This window comes from Terrapene carolina, unplaced genomic scaffold, assembly GCF_002925995.2.
Source record: "Terrapene carolina triunguis isolate 2854851 unplaced genomic scaffold, T_m_triunguis-2.0 Scaffold16218, whole genome shotgun sequence".
Classification (NCBI taxonomy): Eukaryota; Metazoa; Chordata; order Testudines; family Emydidae; genus Terrapene; species Terrapene triunguis.
In genome coordinates this window covers 1-5,667 of record NW_020680569.1, presented here as the reverse complement: position 1 = coordinate 5,667, position 5,667 = coordinate 1, and the positions used below count along the sequence as shown (strand labels likewise).

The 5,667-nt window shown below is 53.2% G+C and overlaps 1 non-coding gene across 1 annotated transcript; it reads left to right on the top strand.

Annotated features, from left to right (window-relative positions):
• The first annotated feature begins 4,745 nt into the window (after positions 1-4,745).
• On the top strand, positions 4,746-4,827 carry TRNAS-UGA. The gene has a single exon. It is a non-coding gene; the product is annotated as a tRNA-Ser (tRNA).
• Positions 4,828-5,667: the final 840 nt, after the last annotated feature.

The window sequence follows — 5,667 nt, the reverse complement described above, 5'->3', positions numbered from 1 at the left end:
CTGAGCTGGGTGTGGGCAGGCGTAGGTTCATTAGCATCTGGAGCAGAGATTCCCATGATGCAGTGCTTCCCTGCTTTTCTGGTCCCAGAGTTCAGTGTGGTTCTCTGTTCTCCAATCTGTATGCAAATTGAGATGTCTCCCTGCCCCATCTCTCATGCAGATGAGGCTAGGGGAGTTGTCTCTGCTCTCCATTTTGTATGCTAATGGAGATGTCTTAATCTTGTCACCCTTGTCAGGAGGGGTCTAGGTGTGTCTCCCAGTGCCCTTCATTGCTCTCTGCAAGTCTTTTCTCTGATAGGTTTTGGTTTAAGCAGAGGCTGGGGGGGTATCTTTCATGAGTCAGACAGGCTGGATACTGCGCCCTGGTTCCCCAAGAACACAGAGCTGACTGGTATCACACGGAGCACAAAGTCCACCAGTAATTAGCTCCCTAGTCAGAGCTTCACCACCTCTGTACTCGCACCGCGAATGTGAACAACAAGACTCCAACCCCATCGTTCTTCCCTGGCCTGGAGGACCAGAGAGACGGGTCCTTCCTCCAATCACCCTCTGCCCATCGAGCTACCCTAAAGCCATTAATGTGCATTTCCTGAACCCCCACCATGTTCAAGTCCAGCTGCTCCAAGGCACTGTACATCAAGCCCCTCATCCAGGGCCCCCGAATCCCTGCCACGTTCCACGTGGCCACTATTACAGATGCCCCTTCCCCAGTACTGCCCTCGCTCACCTGCGCAGAGGAGCTTTCGTCCACAGTCCCTGTCCCCTCTGGCACCATCTCCAAGGGCTGCCCTGCCCCACTCTCTTACTGCCATATTGGCTTGACCAATAAGTCCTGTGGAAGAGACAGCTCCTGTCCCTCGTTGTTAAAAGTCAGGTGGGCCAACTAGGAGCAGAAGCCCACACTCTGTTGTCCTACTGGGGAGCTCAAGATCAGGGACTTGTGTCAGGTAAAGGTGCCACTGCGCTCCCAGAAAACAAGCCACCCCTGCACAAAGAGGGATGAAAAGGCTGCTGAAGCCCAGGATCAAACCCAGGACCTTTAGATATTCAGTCTAACACTCTCCCAACTGAGCTACTTCAACAGTTGCATGACACCCTTTGGCCTTTTGCTTCTCTGTCCAGGATGTTTTTGTCAGCTGTTAGGTATAAAGAAGTAAGAAATGTTGGTGTTGTTTAATATGTTCAATTAGTTGTTTTAATAATGTATTTCTAAAGTAATGATAAGTGAATCATTAGCTTTAATAGAACTTAATATGGAGTATATGAACTATGACCTTTGGACTCCATCCTTGTAAGCAAACTTGGTTACAACTTAGACATTGGAGTCCTCTGGCTCAAACCGGACAGAACCAGTTTTTCCTGCCAAAAAGGTCTTATAAGAGCCTGCTCAGTGCCTGCGTGGGGCTGTCCATTCCAGCGGCAGCGTGTGCACGGTCGGGTCATCCTAACACTCCAGAGCTAGAGAGAAGAGCACCATCTATCCCGCAGCGAGGTTGAGGAAGGAGAGACCTGTCACCACTATCCCTGTCACAGCGAACTGAATCCATTTGACCTGTGGAGGGTCCCTCTTCCCAGAGGGTCTCCCCGCCTGCGACGAAGTCCAGCAGTCGTTGGGACTCCCAGTGGTCCTCCTCGAAGGCTCTAAATCAGCCGGAGAGTAAAAGGTCCTGGGCTTCGCACCTGCACGCTGTGTCCACTGCACCTCAATCATAGGAAAGGTTTCTGTACTGGGGTTTCTTTTATTGTTTTCTAAATGCCAAGGGAGGTTTTGTGGGTCTGAGCTTCAAGCTCCTAAAGTCAGTCACTGAATCACTGTATGGTTAAGTTTGTGTTTCTTCCCCCCCCCTCCATTTGCCCCAGTTTTCTGTACCTTTGCCCTTATTATACTTATCCTTGTTTGCACCATATTACCTTGTCTCTCTTTATTTTTATTATATCACACAGGGTAAGCTAAATCCATCGGTGACAAACATGGAAGGGAGCCGAGTCTGCTCTTCTGAGAAAAGGGGCTTTCCTTTTCTATCTTTCCCCCTACCATTTTTTCTAGTATTTTCTCTCTGATGCGTTACCTTACTCTGCTTGGGGTAACACAGCCATGGCACACAAAAAGGACGTCATTGTGAGCTGCGGGAAGTGCAGTGACCTGGCCCCAGCCACGCTGCTGGGGGGTGGTTCCCCCCTGCCCCCCAAGCCAGCCCCCTCCCCCGCGGAGGCCTGGGGCCAGTCCACCCCCTGCGGAGGCCTGGGTGCCCACAAACCCCCCCTATGGGGGGGCTGCCTAGGGCCCGAGAATAGCTAGGGACAGCCCTGCTCCTGACGTATTGAGGTACCACCCCTCTACGTAGTAAGTTGCCGCCTCTCACCATGTACATGTTGGTTTGATCAAAACAACCCCATCCATCATATTACCCTTTTGCCATCTTTGGGATGGGTCAGCCTGTTCCTTGTTATCTGTGTGGAATGGGCAGGTATCGGAGTGTTCTGGTACCTTTCGAGTATGTGTATTCTTGCAACATCAGCCCTTTCCTTGCCAGCTTCTGTGAGCAGGGCCTGCCTCTGGCTCACAGCTTAACTTTGCTTTATGTTAACAAAGTCTTGACCATTGCTTTAGTTCAGGCCTTAGGCCTCATACCGGGCCTCTGATAAGGGTTTATGTTTCAGGGCCTCATGGTTTATGTTTCAGGGCCTCATCTTACTACAGCAGTCTTCAAGCTGGCATGTCTCATCTGTTTCTCCCTTGCTGCTTGGGCGGAGGCGGGAAGGGAGCAAAACGTGCCCGGCTGAAGGTTTTGCACTTGGCCACAAGGATTAAGCCTGAGCCTCCGGCATGGCTGCTAGGAGATGGGTTTCTGAGTTGCATCCAGCACACGCTTTGGGCCACCAGCTGAAACCACTGAGGCTAAGAGGGGCGGTTTTGAGGAGACAAAAGGGTGCCTTTGAGGCTCCGAGCAAGTCCTCAGAAACAAGGAAGTAGCACAGGATCCCCACTGTCCCTGGGTGGGCTTCAACTACCGTCCTTTTGGTTAATAGCCAAATGCGCTAACCCATTGCGTCACAGAGATACACCTCCGCAGTTACTGAGGTTGTGCAGCCTGCACATCTGCCTGCCAGCGTGAGAGCTCGCAAAGCGCTAGTGTGGATGCTGGAGACTGGGTGCTGGATGCAGTAGGCAAAGAGCTAGTAGAGTAGCACCGCGGCAGCCTGCTGGGCCCAGAAGTCAATGGATTGAAACCATCCTCTGCTAGGTATGCTCCTTTTTCTTTTTTGCTCTGGGCTTTCAAGCGAGGTGGTGACCAACAGAGCGCCAAGAGCTGGCTGAAGGCAAGAGGCAGGCCTGGGCGTGGTGAAGGCCTCCTGTCCCAGAATGAGGCAGCAGTGCTTCCTTTCTCCCCCCCACACCGGCAGGCGGCTGCTATGGGAGAACGCCAGGGAGGCTCTAAGGATGTTAGGCAGCTCTGTGTGGCTGTCAGGGGAAAGAGCTGAGGCTCCCGACTCGACCTGCCATTAACTCGTGTAGCTCTGCGCTCCGTCAGCCAGGGCGGGCCAGGCTGCGGACATGACTCAGGCTTGGGCAGCCTGGCCGCGCTTCCCTGATGAGGCATGAGGCAGGCCAAGAGCTTTGTGCAGCCTACAGAGAAGTGGGAGGGAGGCGTCTTCGAGCCGGCATGTCTCATCCGTTTCTCCCTTGCCGCTTGGGTGAAGGCGGGAAGGGAGCGAAACGTGCCTGGCTGAAGGTTTTGTGCTCGGCCTTGAGGATTAAGCCAAGCCCCCAGCATGGCTAGGTCGGGCTTGTCCTGGGCTCTGTGCGGGGAGGGCTCAGCTGGGAGAAGGGGCAGACTAGGGGAGTTTGTCTCTGATATATAAGGGCTTTGTCAGCGGGAAGCTGGAGGTCACATGCTGGGGGTGACAGTGGGGTTTGAGCTGGGGCAGCAGCAGCAGGGGAGCAACGTGTGTGTGTGTGTGCGTGGAGGGGGGGGTCACTTGGTAAAAATGAACCTGCCAAACCTCTCCCTCTGCTGCAGCAAAAGCCTCATTTATCTCCTCAACTCCCCTCCATGAAAATCTCCACCCCTCCCCCGGTGCTAAGAGACTCCCTCACTCCCATGGAGATTTGTAATTGTTCTAACTCTTCCTTGGCCTTGTACAAACAGTTTTCCCAGACAAATTATCCAGGACATTTCAAATGAGAAAAACAAAACAAAACAAATGAAAACCAGAGAAACCCCCACCGCACCCTGTTTGGGTCTGAATTTTTCTACTGAAATTTGGAGACAATAAAACTCATCCTTCTGTTGGCCAGAAACCAAAGCTAGACCTCCCCTGCTGTATCGGTGACTTCTCCTACTGGACCACCAATGTGCTAACTCCTCTCGTGAGACATTTTGCTGCACAATACTGCTGCTATTCCAGTGATTGACTCCAGGAAACATTTTCCTTAGCCTGGTTCCGTGTATCACTGGTTTCTCTAGCAAAGGTCAGTCCCTGGCCCTGTGGTCCAGACATCCTCATTCATATCAAGCTTAAAGTTCAGAATCATTTCCCATTTCCGCTCTGTGGGAGGGGAGACTTTTCAAAGCGCTCTCTGTGTGACTGCACATGGCTAAGCAAAGAGAACAAACCCCAAATCCCCCCTGTGCTTTGGGAGCCAGGTTTGCTGTGCGAATACTGGATTTCAGATGGGTTCAAGCCTGGGCATTGTGATTATTTACCAGTTTCTCTGGCACTGGGGCAGTGTTATACTCCCAGCTGTGATGGCTGAGTGGTTAAGGCGTTGGAGTTGAAATCCAATAGGGTTTCCCTGCGCAGGTTCAAATCCTGCTCACAGCGCGGCCTGTGTTTTAGCCAGTCTCTAACCCGGGCAATACCTCTCTACAACCCCCTGAGACACTTTCAATTCTCTCCTGACCCCAAGTAAATCCTGTTCTGCTCCTTTCATAGAGATCCTTGGGACACCATCTCACACTGTGTCCCTGAGGGGTCAGGCAAACTTCCAGCAGCTGAAGCCTCTGCCACTCACCTAGCTAGCACCCCATGTCCCAAAGATCAGCCATAACCCTGGCTGCTGCTCCTCTCTCTAAAGTGTGAAAGGAGCCAAGTCAGCGACTCCATGGGTGCTACAGGGCTGCAGCACCAACAGAGAAACAAATAGGTGCTCAGGGCCCACAGGCAGCCAGCTACTGCCCCCGCTACAGGTCTTGCTGACAAGCTCCTCCTCTTCCCCTTCAGCATCTCCCACCTGCCAGTGATCAGCTCTTCAGTGGTGTGCAGGAGGCACTGTCAGGGGAGGGGGAGGAGCGGGGATGGGAAGAGGTGGGGGAGGGAGAGGAATGGGGCAGGAAGGTGCAGGGCGGGAAGAAACGGGACAGGGGTGGGGGTTTGGGGGAAGGGGTGGAGTGGGGGCAGGGCCTGGGGGTGGAAAGGGGGGGATTTGTCCCATGCACAGCACCCCTCTCTGGATGGCCCCGAAAGGAAGCACTGACTATTACAGTGACAATAAAACTGAGCAGCATTGCGGGGGAGACTGAAGGAGATCAGCACTCACCAGGTCTCTTCTCCCCACCACGGTGAGCCAGACACTGCTCTCTCCTGGCTCTCATTCTAGCAGCTGGACAAGGAGCTATTTCCCCACAGGAAGTGCATTGAGTGCCCCTGTGGTGCTGGGGGGGG